Below are 20157 nucleotides of genomic sequence, written 5' to 3' on the forward strand. Positions count from 1 at the left end.
CAATGGCTAACCCAACAGCAGGTAGAAATCTTTCATGTTTCAATGCATATTTGTTTTTCCTTTTCAAAATTTTTCACAGTACATGGGAGGAATAACTTATAAAAAATAATGTACTAATTTCTATAACATTTTTTTCATCCCAAAGTGTCTTACTAACCCAGTCTTGATATCAACTTTTATCCATCAAGATAATGTCATAAAGCATAATTGCTGACAATTTCAAGTGTGTCTGACCTGCAGTGTGTAACCACCTACTGAATCGCTTCTGTGCAGTGTCTAATCCACCAACTCCAACTACAAAAGGTAGTTTGAAGGCTTCTGCTTTATAATTTTTTTTATGCACACAGTACCTTCAGGTAGTGGTAATTTCCCACAGAATCCCACTAATCTAAGGGTAGAACTGAGAAAACTGAAATTTGTTGCAAAAAAAACACATTGGCACAATGTTAGTAGGGTGAAAAGCCAAGGGGGTAAGGGCAATACTGGCTCTAAGAAAGTGGCTGCCCTGGTCTCTTGTGCACAGGGGCAGCTCTGGCTTGGGCAGAGACTGCACTGCCCTGGACCTGCTCCCCTACACCAAGGGCTCTGTAACAAGTCAGCACTTCTGAGCTCCTCAGAACAAAGTCACAGGAGGGTTTGTCAGAAGCAGAACAAACTCCTTGGAGAGTACAGGCAAATACAGGCGTTGGGAAGCTGGAAGCTGAGGCATTAATGTGGAAAAGAAGGAATCCAACCTTTGCAGTTACAGAGAGCATTGGCTTGGTAACTTTACCTTGCATGGACAGTGTGATTTTTAAAAGGCAAACCAAAAAGAACACCCAAATCTTCAAATGCATTACTTTGCTTTATTTCTATTATTTCTATTACATTACAATTTTAGAGGAGAATTTTTAAAGTAAAAGCTATAGAAAACAATAACACGTAATGAAATAATGCAGTTCTGTAGTTTCTATTATATAGTTATTTTTATAATTATCACACTTAGACATAAAAATCTGTCCACAAAAACCCAGTGGTTGTGAACTATAATAATGGTATTTGTACATTTGTGAGAGACTTAATGTTCTGGTGCTGCTTAGGGAGAGAAAAATATAATAAACAATTGTGATGAGCTGGTGAAACACTAAAAGGACATAAATAAGGATTGATGTTTATTTCTCAGATCTCATTATTGAAAACTTACTTATTTCCATTTTTTCTTTAGCGTCTTCATCAGTGTCTCAGTTTTTACAGGCTTTTCCTACCATTGTGCCTCATCTGGCCTGCACAGCACATCACAGCTGTCCTGTATCCCAAACTGGCTGCTGGCCTTGCTTGAAATAAACTTTACGAGCTGGATGGATCAATTTTAAAGAACAGAGAGTATCCATATTGGATACAGTCCTGTTAGAAGCTAGCCAGGTTTTTTCCCAGTTCAGTAGTCTATCCACATAATGAAAAAATTCATTGTAATGCCAATACACCCAACTGTCATGCGGACAAGCTAAAGCACCAGACAATCCTTACCTCATGAAATTAATCACTGCCCAGCTGATTTCAGTTAATAATGTGTTGTACTGCAAACAAATGTAGTGAAGATGGAGTATGAACATAATTTTCATGTTACTACATGAATAAATTCTAAGATTTTTATTGCAGAGGAGAGAAACCTTTGCTGTTGGAAAATTGAGGTTACTCTTTTGCCTTTCTCTAAAAATTACCACAGCCTGGGTTTTTTTGAATTTAAGGGGAATTCTTCCACTGATTTCACTGATAGCAAGCAGGACTCTGCCATTTCAGGATAGTAAGTAAGTATTTTCCACCTTAGTCCCTCTCAGGTTTGGAGCAGTTATTATATTGGTTTGTTTGAAAATACCAGCTACTTGGAGGAAAACACACTCCATTTCTCAGCAAAAAGGAAAATCAAGTGAGGGTTATACTTTTGCTTTGTATTCTCTCTTTTAAAATCCCATTGTGATCTAAATAAACTGATCTTCAAGAAGTAAGATACTTCTGTAAGCTCAGTGAGGTAACATGAAAGGCTTCATCCTCAGGTAATAGAAATAATTTTTACTTCATTGGTTTCGCTATAATAGGGCTACATTGATTTAATCAGATGAAGTTTGTCCACACACTTTTAAAATTGATTTGTAACAGAGATGGGTGGGTTTTGGTTTGGTGTTTTGTTGGGGTTTTTTTTGTTTGGTTTTTTTTCCCAGTAAATCCATGTTTCCTAGTGGACTTTTTTAGAATTTTGTGCTCTACAATTTTGTTCCAATTTACAAAGAGTGTTTTCTCCTAATAATATGCATGGTCCATTTGTTCCTTACTGATTTTTCCAAGGTATTCTTGTTTTATTTCTAGTATAGAAGCTATACTAATACAGGTTTCTAATGCAGAGATACTGAAAGTGTAAATTGAAAACAGTTAGCTAAATAGTTTCATCATTTACTGTGAACATAAAACGATCTGTTCTTTTCTCTGTTCTTTCAATCAATAACATCTTCCATTTTATGACAAACTCCACCTGCAGCGTTAGGCCACCTAATAGGAAAATGGCATTTTTTTCATTTATTTTCCTTTCTTGTGTAACTTACCAATTAATAAAAAGAGTGACTCCTCAATAAAGACCATCTAACAGTTTTCTAGGAAGCCAAAGACCAGATCATCTGTCATTGTTAAGAGTAATTTTATTTCTAGAAGAAAATGTTCCATTTTTTTACAGGTCAACTTGAATATACAGAATTAAAGCCCAGGCTGATCTATAGCCCTTGGTTCAGTACAAATCACACCTGTAAATACAGGTAAAAAGGTTTAAGCAATTAACCAAGCAGTGATTTTTTAAGGAATAATGCATTTTCTTGTTCTGGAGATAAAATCTTTAGCATGAACAGGAGAGGAGATGCAGGTGGTTTTTTGGTTGTTAATCCAAGAATTCATACAAAGCTTCCTAGCCCAGGTTCTGGAGCTGCAAGGGGTGGAATTTGTATTCCTAAGTCCTTCAGTTCCTTCAGGAAACTCTGCATAAGCTCCTCAGTCACACACTTTTTTGCACTCTTAGTGCCTTCCCTAAATATCATTTCCTAGTGCTGTGAGTTTGAAGTTTTCTTTGGAAAATTTTTTGTTTTTCCACTAACTTTAATGAAGTCTGGAATGATGGAAAGCAGGATCGTCTTTATAACAAATAACAAATAGAACAAGAGACCTGAATAACTTTTCATGTCCCCCAAGAAACATGTAGGACATCTATTGCTCTGTTTACAGAAGGCAGCAAATTACTGCCCAAAGTTTGTTCAATTGATCCAAGAGCCAAAAATGCAAACCAGGTAACAGCAGTGAAATTCTGCCTTCTCTTTGGCCAGGCTGATGCAGTGAGATGCTCCTGCATTTAGCAGCATAAACCTAATGGTCTTCAGCAATTGATTCTAATATTGCCCTGTAAATGAGGGTGACAGCAATGTAGCAGCTCAAAATAATGTCTTACTACATCCTTCCTAAGCATGTCGTGCCTAGCACGTTGGGATTGTTCTATTATTAGATATCTTTACAGGAAATAGCAAATAACTTACTCGAGTTGTTTGTCTCATTCTCTAAATTGATCAGTGGCCAAAGAGAGTGGAGTGTGTGCGGATGCACACTGGTAAATGGATGCTAAATCTCATCCAAAACAAACAAACAAACAATATTCTAATTAATACTTCCTATTGTAGAGTTCATTAAAAACAACATCTTATTTCTGTCATTCTGAATCAGAATCATGAAACTAGTGACGAAAAGCAGAAATTACGGTTGTCTTGGTCACTGTTTCTGGGTATTTGAGGAACTACAAAAAGGCAGCGTGGTAAGGGATGCTACCTATCCTACATGCTGTGGTGTTCCAGGATGTCAAAGGAATATTTAAAAGGAGTGAATATATTAAAAGTCTACCTGCTAATTTTACAAGTGCAACTTAATATATTGTGATACTTTATATAACCACAAAAGAGTCTGCTTTATATATATTTTCAATTTTTTCCTAAAGGTTTAAAAGAATATTTTTGAGGTGATAAATATATTTCTGACTTGCTTTTGTCACATATTTATTTGGTCAGCAACCACTCTATGAGTCCTGACTCATTTATGGGAGCCACTGAAAATCTGAGTGTTGAAATGTTTTGCAAATAAAATTATTTAGAACCAAATGCTGTCATCCCCTTTACTACTATGAATAGTACAAGCACACACAAACTGGAGGCAGGTTCAACCCACGGTGACTTACTAAGTGAAAAAAAACCCTCACATGGGAACTATACTTGAAGTTTACTATGTTTTTCTATCTCTGCTTCTTTTAAAAATAGTGATCTTTCTCTGTCTCATAATGATTCATGGTCCTGGGTACTGTGGCAATTTGCATTGAAGCACACATCTGAATTGTATAAAACAGGCTCCTGAAAAGCTCTATAACTCACTTTGCAACTACATTTGTTTTAAACATCCTATCTACAAATAACTTACACAGAAAATTAAGAATTTTATTTTATTATATTTTTATCAGTAAATATGTTGCATTTTTACAAAATCTCTAAAACTATTCATGATATCCAGTTTAATCTTGAGAAAGATTAGGTTTGTATTGTGTTTAATACTCTGACTTTATACACTCAATATGTACATATCACTGTAGAGCTGTTGGATAGTTTTCTATGTCAGAGCTTGAAAATAGTAATGGTTGCTTGTCTTATAAGAAAACTTTCACAGAAGGAAACACAACCCTAGGGATTGCTGTGTTCAAATTTGGACATTTCAGATGGACCTCCAATGAAGGGCTACATTTTCACAGTATCCAACATTTGCAGCTACCACATAGGCACAGGAAATTTATTTTGGATTAAATTACAAGGGCAAAAAGACAAGCCAGTAAAAGCACGGGTGGGATGCTGTGACTTTCCTCACCCAGGACAGAAGCTTGTGCTCGGCTGGTGGCGATGAGCAGCTCCCAGCAGTGCCGGCTGCTCTCCAGTAAGGGGTGGTAGCACCTCCTTGTGAGAACCAGCCCCGGCTGTGCCTCGGCTGCCAGCGCTGAGAGAAACCTCAGCAGCAGGAAAACGAATGGGGAAGTCTGTATGGAACATATGCAGTTAACTGAATATTAATTTCCATTTCTTGGGGCAGTTTTTTTCTTTCTCTCTCTCTTTTTTTTTTTTTTTTTTTTTTTTTTTTTTTTTTTTTTTTGGTTAAAATGTGTTCCAGTAATTGCTGACAGTTTAAGAGTAATCTGCACAACAGTGTGCATAAAGCACTTGGAATGCTTTGAATGCTTTGGAGGTGCTGCCATAAAAAACCCCTACAACATCAGTCGTGTTGAATCATGCAGGAATTCTCGATCTGACTCTGGGATAGCAAATACTTTTTGTGGGTCTACAGAAATGATGTTAAGCAATCTGTGTACTCGGAAGGTCCGCAAAAGTTTGATGAAGTGATAAATTGAGTCCATCTGTTCTGAAACTACTCCATTTATGATCTCAGCAGAACAATGTATTTTCCATTTCCTGCAGTTTTTTAAGTCTCGTTATCTAATCCAACTTCCAGTGAAGACAGTTCTTTCTAACAAGCATTTTACTGGAAGATCCTTCTCCTCTCCCCTAAGAAATGGTCTGAACAGCCTGTGCACTGCTTCCATCTGAATGCTCCTATAATTTCCAAGTGCTTTTGGACACTGTGTCCAAAACAGGAACGGGAAGACCAAGGTATGATTAGGTACCTTGCCCAAGACAGCACATAAAAGTGCTGCAGGGAGGCTGTTCAGAGGAGCAGAGTTCAGCTCACCTGCTGCACAGTCCTGTGTCTCAGGTACATAACCTGAAACTATCCTAATAGTTCCTTCAACCTGAAACCATCCTAATGGCCCGGCAGTCTCAGACAACACAGCCTGGCCTATTTCCCCATCAAAACTGGAACAGGATCTTAGAGAGTCACAGAAAGCTGTCGTGCCTGTGATGTGTGCACTGCGCTGCTGCTCCCTCCCAGAGTCAATTGAAGCACATCACTCGGGCCTGCGGAGAGGGGAAAGCACCAGCTGGCTGGCAGGACACAGACACAGATTGTATTTAGTTACTAAGGTATTATTGCAGTAATGGTACCTGCAGGGATGACTAACACGTGGCTGTGGCTGCAGGTAGCCGGGCACACACCTGCCTGCCATGGGCTGTGTGCGGTTGCCAGTGACTAACAGCTCACCAGACAAGCTTAATCTAAAAATCCATGGAAATCAGCGTTTCCTTCTGCTGCCTCAGTGAGCTTTGCTTTGGACTCGACGTGCGGCAGCGCCAGGCTCTGTCTGAATTAGCGGCCATATGTTGGAGGCTGGATGCTCTGGGGAATGAATCACTGCCAGGCCAGTGAAACTCGCTCGGGACAGTCCGGGGCACCCGAGCCCGGGGACCAAAGGGATCTCAGTGTCTGGGGGGGCTGCAAACACACTCCAGCCCCCCGTGTTTATCCTGGTCATCTCCCCTGTCCCCGGCTATGGCTGTCACCGGGCTGGGAGCCCCGCCAGAACCACCGCAGCACCGGCCAGGTGTAAAAGAGCTGCCTGAAAACTTTTGTATTTCTCAGAGCGCCGGGCAGAAATTTATTTCCACCGCTGCACAGAGTGAACGCTGATGGGGAGGGGGGACACACGGACCCCCCGAACTGTGCGGGACGGGGCGCGGCAGAGCCCGAGCGGGGCAGAGCTGAGGGGGAGCCCCTCAGGGGGGGAAGGAGCCCCTCAGGGGGGGAAGGAGCCCCAGGAGCAGTCCCGGTGCGGTCCCCGGGCGGAGCAGAGGCCGGGCACAGGTTCAGGCTCAGGCACAGCGAGGCAGGAGGGGCGATGCCGCCGCGGTCCCGCCCCCGCCGCGCCGGGGAGGCTCCGCGGGCCCCAGAGACACCTCGGGCGGCGGCGGCAGGAGGAGGAGGAGGAGGAGGAGGAGGAGCAGAGCCGGGTCCCAGCCCCAGCCCCAGCCCCGAGCCGCTGCTGTGCCGCCGGCCGCAGGTGAGGCGCCCCGGGAGGGAGATGGGAGATGCCCCAGGGCGGGGCGCGGGGGGCGCGGGGCACCGGGAGGGGAAGGCTCGATGGGTTTCCCCTATAATGGTTATTTACTACCTCGTATGACACCGCTTGGTGCACCTGGGAGCAGCCAACAAATGTTGAGGCCCCGTAAATATTTTCTCCAAGTTTATTTTGCTCAGAAAAGGAGGATTTGGTGAAGCTGCGAGGCCTGAGTGTTGGCACAGGAGTGGAGAGGTTGGGGGTTGTTTTGGCTCTCCAAAGCCAAAAGTTGGCTTGTTTTTAGTAGAGGGTATCTCAGATACTTTTTGGATTGCACTTTTTTAACACAGTAGGGCTTTCAAGTGCTGAAAGAGGTACTTAAATACCAGTGTGAGCTTGAAATATCAGCAGAAGTTTGGTTTGTGTCTTTTTGCAGAAGTTTGGGTTATGCCTTGTTTTAGTGCTGAATAGGTAAGTTATTTCTAATCTCCATGGGATGTGTTATGGCATTTGTATAACAGGTGTTAATAAAGGGGTTAAACCCCTTTAAAACCTATAGCACAGTGTTGGATCACTGTTGCTGGGATCTGATGTTTGCCAGTGGCAGGTGAGGATGTCCCAGGACTGGGATGGGGCATCACCAGTGACACAGGACTGCACTCGAGTCTGTTCAGCCTGAGACTTCTGTCATGAGCAGGGAGGATGTGGTCAGCACAAGTGCTGAGAACTGGGCAGAGACGCTTCAAAACCCTTTTTGGACATGCAAAGTGCAATGTTTGAATTTGGTTCAGATAAAAGTCTGCTTTTCTCCTGATGTGTTATATTTTATCTGTATTACTGAGAGCCTGACACGCTTGGTTGTGGCCCAAGCCCATGCTGTGACAAGTGCTGTGCAAATACAGGGTGGGGAAAATCCACACAAATGTACCTAAAAACTTTGGATTTGATTCTGAAGTGGTTGAGATTTATTATAGGAAATAAAGCATCTGGGCACTGCAATATGAAAATTTCTTCATAGTGGGAAATAGGCTGTAAGTGTTCCTGCATTAGTGACCTTACTGCTTTCTGCTGAGATTTAATGATGAAGGGGCTCGAGGTGTGGTGGGTTTTTGTTGTTTTGTTTGTTTGTTTTTAATAGAAAAGAGGGACCTGGGAACTTCTAAAATGAACTCACCTAAAAAAAAAATTTTTTTTGTTTGTTTGGGTATTCTGATCTTTCAAATGCTTAAGTCCTGATCTGGAAGGAGTTTTATGATCCCCTGTAGGTGGAAAAAAAATGTGTTGAGGTGTATGGTACAATCTGTGATACCGTGCACTCATGGTATGTTTGTGTTTGTAGTGAATTAAGTATTTCTGAGAAAAGCCTTCCTTGCAGTGGATGACATAAAAAACAGTATTTGCCAAAGTCACGACACCTTGACAGTTTCTCCCTATCCTGAAGTGTGGAAGGGGTAAGTGGAATACCTCTCTGAAAACAGTAAGCCAATACGGATTTTTTAATGGCCATTATGGCGTGTTAGTTTTGCTTCCAGAAGCCATTAGTAACAACAATTAGGGTCATTGGGGGTTCTTGGAAAGCAGCCATTAAACTTCTTAAATTTTTCTTAATGAAGCTAATGTCAACACCATTAAGGGTAAACAAGGGAGACACTTCATTCCCTAATGTATGTGGGTATTTATGTCCTCATGGCTTGTGCTAAGTGAAAGAGCAGGTGCTGGTCGAGAGCTAATTAGTTTAAGGTGTAAGCCCAGGGATGATGATCACTGTTTTCTGTTAACATGGGTGTTTGTGTAATTGCCAGTTGCTCTTAGATTAAAAAAAAATAGAAAAAGACAGTATTCCCCATGGAATTATAATAGAATCTCTAAATTGAAATTTTAGATTTATTCTTGTGTTACACCTTTGACTTGGATTTAGCGCTACAGAATTTATCAAAATTACTTGTTCTGATTTTAATAACTTATGAAGTCTGTAAAATATAGGGTGAAATAATTCACCCAGTTATCGTTCCTTCAGTCTTATAGTTTGTGTTGAAGCTACATTTTATCTTTCTGAAAAAGGATCCAGACTACCTGGATTTGTTTCAGATCAATACAATGCACTCAGCATCTGCAAAGTTTCTGCACTGCAAGTGTCATTTGGGATTTTTCTGCATAGAAATACACTTCTGTGTAAACCGAGGAGTATCTTACTGTCCTCAGGAGTCAGGCTGGGGGCTGAGGTGTGCAGGAGCAGCTGCAGGGATGGGATGTGCTGTCCATGAGCCGCTGCCTCCCTGTTCCTGCGCTCCCTGTGACAAACAGCTGAGCCCAGCAGCGGAGACTGGCGCTGTCAGGGAGTTACAGACCTTCCTGAAACCTACCGGGACCTGCCTGAGCCAAAGATCTCTCCTTCCTTCCCCAATAAAACCCGCTCAATATTCGAATTGTGAAGTGCAGTCTCTCTAAAGGGCAATTTAAGGAGGTGACTGGTTCTTTCAAAGGCTGAACACCACATAAAGGGGGAGATGGTCTATTGAACTAACATCTGCAAAGTTTCAAGATGATTATTTGCTAAACTGACAGGATGTTATGGTGTGAAATAGTTTGTAAGCACTGTGTAGTTAGTTCATCTTGTGTTACAACAAGGAAGTGCAACTTCTTCCCCAGGGCATTACAGAGGACTTCACAAAGGTTCTGTCTTGTGTTTGCAAAAAAGAATAAAAGAGTTTTGTATTTTACATTTTGACAACAGTAAAGACATCAATCTTGGAGCTCCTACTCTTACAAAACCAGAACATTTTCATCAGGAAGAAAACGCTATCTTAAAAAATTAGGAGTTTTACAACACTCTTATCTCATAATAAAAATCATTGTTATCTCCAGAGACTTGGAAATCACTTTAAATAGCTGTTGTTGGTCTTTCACCTCTTAACACCAACCTGTCTTCCTGAGGCCCCTCAAATAGGATCCAGGCTCTGTCTTGTGGTGCTGAGCAGCAGGGTAGTCCCTCTGTGCAGGCAGGGGGGCAAGCCATACATCGGATCTTTCATTTAGAAGTGTTTTTCTTTGCTAAATGATAGCATAATTGTGCTGTAATGATATTTTCTGCACACCATGTGTCAGTTGCTACTGCTGGATGTTACCTCTTCAGTTAATAAAATGAGGGTGTAAAAGGTGGAATGATTTTGTGTAGGTTACACAAAGACAAACAGCAGAATTTAAGTAGAACCTGGGGCTGCTGTCCCTTTTCTAACCAAAGCATTTGCTCTACCTCAGTACCTTGGAATTATGACATGTGTCAAAATGTGCCCTTCAAACAGCTTTGTTTTGTACAGTCTCTTTTCAGTAGCACTTTTATAAAAAATAAACAAACCTTCTCTCCTGTAGCAGCCAAACTGCTGGTTTGATTTCTACAGCAGAAACCCTACAGTTTAGAGGCTTCAGGTCTGTGGGTGCTTTAGAAAAGAAATAAAGTCAAAGCTGGCTCTCCTGTGACAGCAGGGCTGTGTTCACTGCTTTTCCTAAGAGCTTCCTTCACATCTAATGGTCCCTCTCTTAACAGCTCTTCTGTAATCCTCTTTTCAGCATTAAAAGTAGCTTCTGGTCTGTAATTAGAGAGAAGGAACCAACAGGGTGTGTTTAACTTCTGTCTCGGGGCACGAAACTAAAGTGAATAAGTGATGATCCTAGTCAAAAACAGAACTAACAAAGATTGCCAAGGCTGCAACTGGTGTAAATCAGAGAAAGGGGACAAGTTTCTTTGAGCAGAGCTGGCTGTTTCTGGCAGCTTCTCCCTCAAGTGCTCCATGTGTGCTGTGTTCACTGCACTGTCTGTGTGTTTGCTCTGCTCAGGTTGCTCCCTTCTGGAAAGTGGAGTGCAGCAGGCAATTTTCAGGCTCATTCTCCAGGGTCCTGCATCGCTTAGGGGCAGTGACAAGGCTTTGTCCCCCTTCTGTTCTGCGCCATGCAAAAGTCCTGTTTGTCATGCAAGTTGTTATTCAGCCCAAAACAAAGGGAATGTATTTTTTTTTTAGGTGTTCAGCAAGACTAGCAGTAATTTTTTTTTTTTTTTTAATAATGCTGCCTTGTAAATGGCTTGTTATAAAGCCACAGGCATAGTCTCAGAATCAATACAAAAATGCTTTAAAGGGCTTTAATAAAGTTGTCAGGTCTTGAGGCTGTGTGCTTTATTTCAAGGAAGGAGACAACACAGTGAGTGTTTTATAGATAGACAAATGTAGAAATAGTTTACCTGTGGCTGTATAATGTTGGGTTTATGTTGTTACTTTTCACTCCATGAATTTTCGTAATGATTAATAATGATAACTTGGCATTTCAATGAGTCAAATAAAATATTGCAGTAAGATGCTCTTCATTTGTAAAATAGCCTGGGTTTTAGTCAATATTTACTTATTTACTTCATGTCCAGTTTGGGACATTTTCTGCTTAATTTATATGAAAATATACATTAATTCTGGAGGTTCTTTGAAAGAACTAGTTGATGACCAAACCACCCAGCAGTGACTAATTCTTACTTGAATACTGTTTTCCATCCAGGTAACCAAAATGGTGAGGGAACGTTCCAGCAGGATGACAGAGCACATGGAGGGGCTGGGCAAGGAGTGCAGCTGGGAAGGAGCTCACAGAGGTGGATTGGGACAGACTGAGCTCACTGAGGTTTATTCAAACTCAGCTGAAATTAGTGGAAATGGGTGATAAAGCCCTGATCACTTAAATGCCAGATATTGTTAGCACCTGGCTCATGTCAACCTGAGCCCATCTGCTGTGGTATTTCAGGCAGGATCTGCTTGCTCAAACAAGCTCGGACTGTGGGGAAAAACCCAGACTGGGTCAAGTTGAGAGAGGATGAACTTTGTACTGGAGCTTTTCTGGGTGTCTTTCTCTTTTTCGCTGTTATTGCTACTGAGCACATGAGGGAATAAATCAAAAAAGTAAGTCCCAGTAGCAGAAGAGTATTTTGGTTTCAGTTTTCTCATTTGAAAGGAAGTTGGGGTACTGCTGTCAGAACTTTGTCACTCTTGACACCCTTTGCCTGACCTTCTGCTGCTCCTTTGCTGGCTCAGCTATGAAGATGACAGGCATTTCAATGCCAAGGAAACAAACACTTATATAGATATATTTGTGAGTTACATGTTTGTTGGAATAACATGTAATACAGCAAAAAAATCTGTTAGATGTATGTAGGCATTGCTAATACATTTCAGTCAGGAACTCGGTTTTGAGGTTAAAATTTATCTTCCTCTAGATTTGACATAACTACCAGTCACTTTGTATTCTTGTGAGCAGATTGAGTTTTGGGGCTTCTGGGCCTAATTTTGGTCTGTTCAAAATTCATAAGCATCTTTCTTTTTTTTTCCAGCAAGGTCTTGTGTATATACAGGAGGGCGCAGCCTCTTTTGGGAACATCCTGGGAGCTTTAAATCCCTTTCTGCTCACTTGTTATCTAGCAATCACTAATGATGTTTAGGTAAAAAAAGTGGCTTTTTCTAGAAATATATGACTTTGAATATGAACACAGAAGTAAGCACACTGAAGGCTGTGATTTTTATGGTGCAGCTAAGCTGGCTCAAGGAGCAGCTGTCACTAAAAGGCAGCAGCTCTGTTCACTTCCTGCCCCTGTGCTTCCACCCCGCCCTGAAGTCAGCCCTGGTGCTCATCTGACCTGCTGCAGAGATGATTCATGAAGCTAAATGGACAAAACACAGTTTTTTTTCATAGGATAGGCATTTTTTAAGTATAATTTTTTTTTTTCCCCTCTGTAGGAACAGAACAACCAGGCTAGAGGAAGTGGTCAGAATGTACTGTTGAACTTCTGTGACAGAAGAGAGACAGGCAGGGGCAATTCCCTCCTTAGCAGTGGTGGCTGTAGTGTAAAATTGGGCTCCTAGTTATCCAAGTAGTAAGTCATACTTCTAGAACATGCTGGAAAAGTGACCTGGACTCTGTTTTGGTTTGGAGGTATTGCCAGTTGAATTGTTATCCCAATTTTGGTATTTTTTAAGAGTGATTTCTGTTCCTCTGTTGTACTTGAACAGCAGGAAATGAATATAAAAATATTTCACTGTAGTACTTTTAAAAAATCATCTATTTTTTTGGTCAGGTTCCTGAGGGGTATCCTGTTTTGAATTTAGTAGTTTTTTACTTTTTATTTTTAGATTGTTAATTGTAACAATTTCGAGCCCCCCACTCCCTCCTCCCTCAGCATGCTGCACTTTCAAAATAAGGCAGAAGATGCTTTGCAGCACTACAGCAAAGTAGTAGCAAACTCCACACTCTACAGCAGTGGAGTTGTTGTATATTGTGGTTTGCTTGAGACTGTGGAGTGTTGTTGCATGTTAGATAATAACACAAAATTTACGTTGGAAAGTACTCAAGGCTAGGAGTTGCCCTGAAAAAGTGAGAACTTGATTTGATAACTGTACAAACATCATGTTTAGCTCTCAAAGAAACAGGAAAAACCCAGTGAAGTTACTGGGAAAAACAGTTTGGTGCAGTTTTTACAGTGCCACGAATGGTGAAATTCCACACAGGCTGTTTTATTTTCCCCAGTGAGCTGATGTGTTGACTGCTTGCATGTTCAGAGCTCACTTGTGGAGTTGTAGAACACGATTCAGTGACACAGGTTGTCAGTCTGAGCAGAGCTGCATGTGGGTGTTAATTGCTTCTGGTCAGGTGCAGACCAATTATTTAAAGATCTTGTTAGATAAAGGAGATTAAACTGCAATTCATGAATAGTATATTGGGAGTATAAAGAGGGAAGTTTTGCTTTTCAAAATTCTGGACACATTTAAGCAAGAAATAAGAGTTGCTCTTTTCTTATATTAACTCTGTATTCCATAGCCATTTATCAGGCGTGTTTACACAGGGAATTTGGATGTAGTTGTAGCTAAACTGGTTTATTCAGAGTAGCATTAAACACTTGTTTTACATGTTGAATTAATTTCTGTCCTACTTTTATGCAGGCAGCTGTATGTGGAAATAGATTCTCCTGTACTTGTTTTAAACTGGTTCATGGTTAGGCTTTTCCTGGATTCTTTGCTGCCAGTAAAAATGTGTGTATGTAAAGATACATGAACATCTATTGGTATAAAGAGAACTGACTAAAGCATCAGTTCTGGAGGCCACAGAATCTGAAATATTGTTCTTGTTTCTTTTTATCTTTCTGAATGGCAGCTTCATATTCTGTGTATCAGTCTCCCAGGCATCATTCTTTGGGCTTATGCATTTACAAACAGCCAATTTTTAAAGAAGCAGTGGGCAAAAAAAAGCCCTGAACAACCAAACTTACTACTTGCTGGGAAGTCTGAGGAATGTTGGTTGTAGAAAGTATGGGAACTCTGAGAACTGGAAAGCCACGAATCAGTTGTTGCAGTTTTCACATGCTGTATAAATGTTCTCATTAGAAACTGAAGGGTTTTCAAAAGGTGAAAAAAGTGAGATTAGGGGGCAGGAGGAAGGATTTCTTTAACTGTGCACTGCCCTCACAGAAATGGGATGGGTTGCAGGCAAGAGGAGACCTAATTATATTGTATGATTATTGCATAATGATACTGCAGTGGACTGGGGAAGAACTTGCCCTGATCCAGAGTCAGGCTTAGGTTAGTGCCATTGGTGGGAGGGGGGACTCTGGAGATACCAGAAGAGAGAAGGAAGTGTAAATCTCCTGGAAACCTGGTGTGCTTTAACAGCACACCTTCTGAAGGCAGCTGCCTAACACATTGGAAATCAGATTGTCCAGAGCTACTTTTCAATTGCTGTAACCTGAACTGTGCTGTCAGAGCAGTGGCCTGGCAGTGGGCAGGGGAAGTGTGCCAGTTCTGAGTGGGGAACAATTCCAGTGCTCTTTCCAGCCTCGTGGTTGAATTTTAATAAGTTCTCTTTTTGTATTCAGTTTAGGGATGGTATCACCCTGATTTGTGCCTTCTTTGCAAGACACCAGCCAGCTGTATTTGTGTCCATCCCATATGCAAGTGCTTTAAGCACCTCAGGGTTCTGGGTGCAGCCTCTCTGCACCCATTCACTGAGCCTGGACCTTGGGAACAAAGGCCCTGGACATTAAAATCAGTTCTGACTCTGTCTTTTTGAAGTGAACAAACTTTTCTGGAGTTCCATGAGCTAGAAATACTTAACTCTTGGAGGCATGAGATAGCTGACAGTCACAAAGACAGAGCTGCTAGTGGGTGGAATTTTAAAAGAAGTTTTCCAGGTGATGCTAGCAATTGCTGGTCAGTGCAAAACAATCTATACAGCATGCTGTTCCCCGAATCTTCCTTCTTTGAGGTGTTCTTTAGGATTTGGTCAGTGCTTCCCAGGGTTCCCATATCCCTGCTCCTGTGCTTGTCACCCCCAGCATGGGCTTTTCTTTGCTCTTTGAGAAGGATCCAAACAGCCTTTGATTCCTGTTCCCTGTGCTGCTGTGGTGACCCCCTAGCCAGCCACAGACCCTTGGGTGGTCTGTTGCATGGTTACCATACAATTTGAGTTCAGACCTGAAAAACTGGTTTTTAAATGCAGCAGCCACCTGTTCTGCTGGGGAACAGCCAGGTGATTGTGGATGATCTTTGTTAGTGTCTTGTTCAGCTGGGTGCTTCTCCTTCCTCAGTGCAGTGCCATCCAGCCAGCCCTGCCTGTCCCCTTGTCACACGAAGAACTGTTACGCTTAAAGAGCTTTAGTAATGTCCAGGCAAACTTCAGATGGCCCCTGTGACAGCCACAAGGAATTTGTGGTTACAGAGCAGAGCTGCTTATGATGGCAGAGATTCCTCACGTCCCCCAGCAGTGCACACAGACTGCACAGACACCTTTTAACATAAATGTAGATCCTTACACCAGGGGAGCAACGTGGTAATTATGGCCACACTAGTTTTTGGACAATAACCTAAGAGGGTGGCTGCACAAAATGTTGTCAGGGGGCAAGTTAAAATGTCTTAGTTGTTACCTGTGTACACTGTTATCCAACATAAGGTAAATGTGAGACAAATTATTCTGCTTTTCTCTACATGAGGCTGTGAGTTTGTACATTGGCAGTTACTGTGGGAAATTTTACACACTATTAATTCTCATGTTTTAATTGATCTGCTGATAATTTGTTTGTGTAACTAGGTAGGTAGTTTTCTTTGCTATGGTAGCCTTTTAAAAAGTCTTTAAAACTGGATAATTTGGTAGTTTGGACAGACAATTTGTAGCACGCAAACCATATTGTGTGCCTTTTATTGGAAGTAAAGCCCGAGTCAGCATCATCTCAAGATGTAGTTTTCTCTAGTTCTAACCTTCTTGGGATGATTGCTTGTTATTCCTATAAACTATTAATTGTTAATTCCTTTATATGTTGCTATATAGCTAACAGCATGGAACATGGGCAACAGTGAGTTTCATTCACCTGCCCTTTCTCTTTTTAAAAAAGCCTTTTTTTAATAACATGATAGTAACCTGAGGGGTTACTGCACCTTCCTTGCGGTATTGCCAAATATAGCTTTTGGTTATGAATTGTTTACAAAAAGAAAAAAGCCTTTCAGAACTGTAGGCTGATTTCTCACTTCTCTTATGAATTTTTATCACCTTCTGGCCTAAGGTGAGTTTTTCTCTGCAGTCAAATTCTAAAAGCTCTGTTTAAAATACAATTTCGTGATTTAGGGTCTACTAAAGATGTCTGCTAACATTAATATTCTAATAAAACATTAATGCTGTGTCAGTGGGATTAAACATTCTTTTAACTTCCTTCCTGTCTTAATGGAGAAGTCAGCAAACTTTTAAACGCTTTCTTAGGACCTTTAGTTTTTACATATATTTCCCAATAATTTCAAGCATACTAGTTGAAGAAATATGTGGTGAAGATTATTTGCTCTGTTTCTGGACTGTGCTATAGGGTTTTGTATTGATGCAGTTGCCTTGGGTTTGTACTGTACCTTGTTTTTGCAAGAGACTAATTTCTGGCCAGAACTAGACATACTGCCTGCTCAAAGTCACTGACACAAATATCTGCCTTTATTGATGAGCTTCCTGGCTGTTCTTTTGTTTGACTTCTGCCAGACTGAGAATCTGCCTTTTCTTCTTTGGGATTTCTTGACCTGCAGTCTGAGTTCCTTGATGCGTCATTTAGTGAATCATCCCTGTTCCTCAGACTGACCTCCTCTCGATCCTTCCTGTAGGGTCATGAAACCAGGGCAGACTGGGAGAATCACTCAAGGGCTCAAGGAAGAGCTGAGTGCTGCTCCCTGGCTGCCAGGGGGGAGCCCCACTTGTCTCTGGTCAGTATCAGCTCTGGGGAAGTCACTCACACACAGCCCTGTCAGCATCCCCTGGGAAACACAGTTGTGTGCTACTGTCCAGATCCATCTCAGCCAAAGGAGGAAATGTTAAAGGAAATTGATAATATCTAACACAACTTAGAAAGATTGATGTATTACTTATTATATTTGCTGTCATGAATGCATTTTTCTGCAAAATCTTAAGTTTTGTTTATTGTGGCTGATTTGAGTCCTTGCTTTATGTTCTCAGTATGGATTTATTTCCAGCCATGATGTTGATAAAGTGGACATCTAGTATTTGTAGTACATGTAGAATCTCTCTAATATGTAGATTGTTTGATATGCAGCTTTGATTTTACTTTGTTTTACTTTTTTTTTTTTTTTTTTTTTTTTTTTTTTTTTTTTTTTTGTCATCCTATCTAGGAAATCAGGATTTCATAAGTCAGTGGTTTGGGTGGAGAGTTCAGTGAATGTTGGTTTCCATGTTCATCCTATTTAGACACTAGCTAGTATCTAAATATAAAAACTTGTCTTAATGCTTTCTTAATTTGTGCTTGACGTCTGCAACTGTCAGTGTGCATCATGTTTCCCACTGGGACACTTTTTTCTTTTACCCCACTGATTTTCTTTGAACGTCACTTGAACTTTTGCACAGTTCTTGCAGATCTCTTGTCTCCCCCACACACCTTTTTTTAAACTCCACCTAAAGCTGGGAGCTTGTGTGAAAGACATAGAAAGCCTTTTTCTATGCTTGTCTCTGAACACTTTCAGTCTCTTTTTGTAAAAATGCTGTGGAGCAATTTGAGTGTTTTGAGACGTAAGTTTTGACTGTTTACTTATAATTAATTTCAACTTATTTTACCTGCGATTTCTTTGTGCTTATAAGTATATTTAGCAAATAGACATTGATGAAATTATTGGTATAGTCCAATGTATATGTGCCTGAATATAGTAATTGCTGAGAGTCATTTTAAGGAGTGGAATTAAACAAAAATACCTACCAGACTTTTTCACTTCCATTTTAACCCTTACTTCCTTGTTCTAGGTCTGTAGGCTTAGGCTTAGGATGGTGATAAATAGGAGTTCAGGTGTAAACCAGTGTTTCATGATTTAAATAAATGTTACAGCATTTTTATGTCTATGTGTAATACATAGAGTACCTAGAAATGTAGATTTGCCTGTTTTATGCAACAGGTAAGGTCACTGAAGGGTTGCATACGGCTTATGATTTTCCTTGCCCTGAAACACTTGGATGTTAGTTTCTGGATGATGTGGGCTGACAGTGATAAATATGAATATGGGGTTTGTCATGTTGTGCATTATATTGTATTTCAGTGGTTTCTTCTTCATATGTTTAAATTAATTTAAAACCAACAAAATGGATGAAGTGTTAGGGGTTTGGATTTGTAAATATTTGCAGATTGTGCTACATCAGAAACACTTTACAGATATAAAAGTTTGGCTTTTTCTTTCTCACTGTGAGCTCATGTCTTTTGAGGCTGCTAATCAAATGCAAAAACTACTGAGTTTGGAGATTAGCCTCTGGAAGGTGTGCAAGATAAAAACATATTAGAAGCTGCAAATAAGTCACAAATCATTGATATTTTTTCAGTTTGTGTGCTTAACTCTCCTCTGTCTAAAAGAGTGAGCTAAACTTTTCAAATCATTCTTTTTATCTGCAAAGTCCCTTAATTCTTCCTCCCCTGTTTCCTGCTCTTGAATACAGATCCTTTTGGTGTACATCTTTCCATGCAAAAATTTTAAGTTGGAAGGGAAGAGCACCTTTTTTTTCTTCTCTGTGTGAAATGACTGGATTTTTAGGAAGCAAACTTGAAGTGTGTTTACTGGTGGAAGCATAAACCTGGCAGTCAAAGGATGTGAGTGGTGCTCCCAGGGTGATTCTAGAAAGTCTGATTTATTTCTGGCTTTTTCATTCTGTGAAATGTTGATAGGAGTAAGAGTACATAAGCTCTTATTTACTCATCCTGGAAGCTCCCAGACAAAAGTGGAAAGTGTTCTGGACATTAACAGTAATTTGGCTGCTGGAAGTTGCCCAAAGTACTGGCAGTGTGTTCTTGCTCTTACTGAAAAATAAAGTGGCAGTTCTTCTTTCTCTCATAAGCGTATTTGTGTCTGGATCCTGCTCAGCAGCCTGTTGTGAAAGTCATCACTTCTAATAGCACAGTGCCCCAGGGACCTCCACAGGGCACTGCCGGGCTCAGGACTGACTCAGAGCCGAAGCAGTTGACACTGCTCATCTAGAAAAGTGATGCAATTACAACTCTCCTCCCGCTCTGGGAAAGCATCTTGGATCTCCTCATTCAGTTTTCAGAGGTGGGGTGAGCCAGTCTGATGGGGTGAGTCTTCCCTGCTTGCATCTATTTTTCTGTCCCTCTTCTGTACAATCTTGAATATTTCCTGCAGGTCACAGACTGTGCATAACTGAACAGTTAGTGGCTTTTTTCATATGTTAAAATAGAGAATTTCAGACCACGCTGGCAACTTGCTTGGTGCTAAAGGTGTTGAGAAGTCTATTTTCCCCTGAGAAGCTGATCTCTTCTTCTGTTCCTGGCTCTTGCTGAGCATCTCTCTGGGCTGTTCCTCATCGTGGGGCACATGTGGGAGCACAGTTCCTCCCTGTGATGGCTGCAACAGCATTTTTAGTTTAAGGAGCACATTCCTGCTGTCACCTCGTTGTTCTGCCTCTGTTCTGCAGCCAACTGCTCTCAGCTGTGCTGGCTGAGCTGCCTTCAAAGCTTCATCTCAACCTCATTGATCCTGTCTGCCTCTTGGGCAAAAAGAAACAAAACCTGGAGGAGACAAATGGGTATTTTTGAGTTGGTCTGTAGTTCTAGAAGCAGTGACATGCACATACTGAAAGAACAGTGTGGCAACAAGATAGGAATAAATGGTGGGGAG

At 41.0% G+C, this 20157-nt stretch overlaps 1 protein-coding gene across 1 annotated transcript in view; it reads left to right on the top strand.

Annotated features, from left to right (window-relative positions):
* Positions 1–6783: 6783 nt before the first annotated feature.
* Positions 6784–20157, top strand: part of ADCY7 (adenylate cyclase 7) — a 58691-nt gene continuing 45317 nt past the window's right edge. Inside the window, exon 1 of the mRNA XM_083870244.1 lies at positions 6784–6991. The gene's annotated coding sequence lies outside the window, so the exon portion shown is untranslated. The remainder of the gene's footprint in view (positions 6992–20157) is intronic.

Source organism: Zosterops lateralis (assembly GCF_965231275.1).
Source record: "Zosterops lateralis genome assembly, chromosome: 12".
NCBI lineage: Eukaryota > Metazoa > Chordata > Aves > Passeriformes > Zosteropidae > Zosterops > Zosterops lateralis.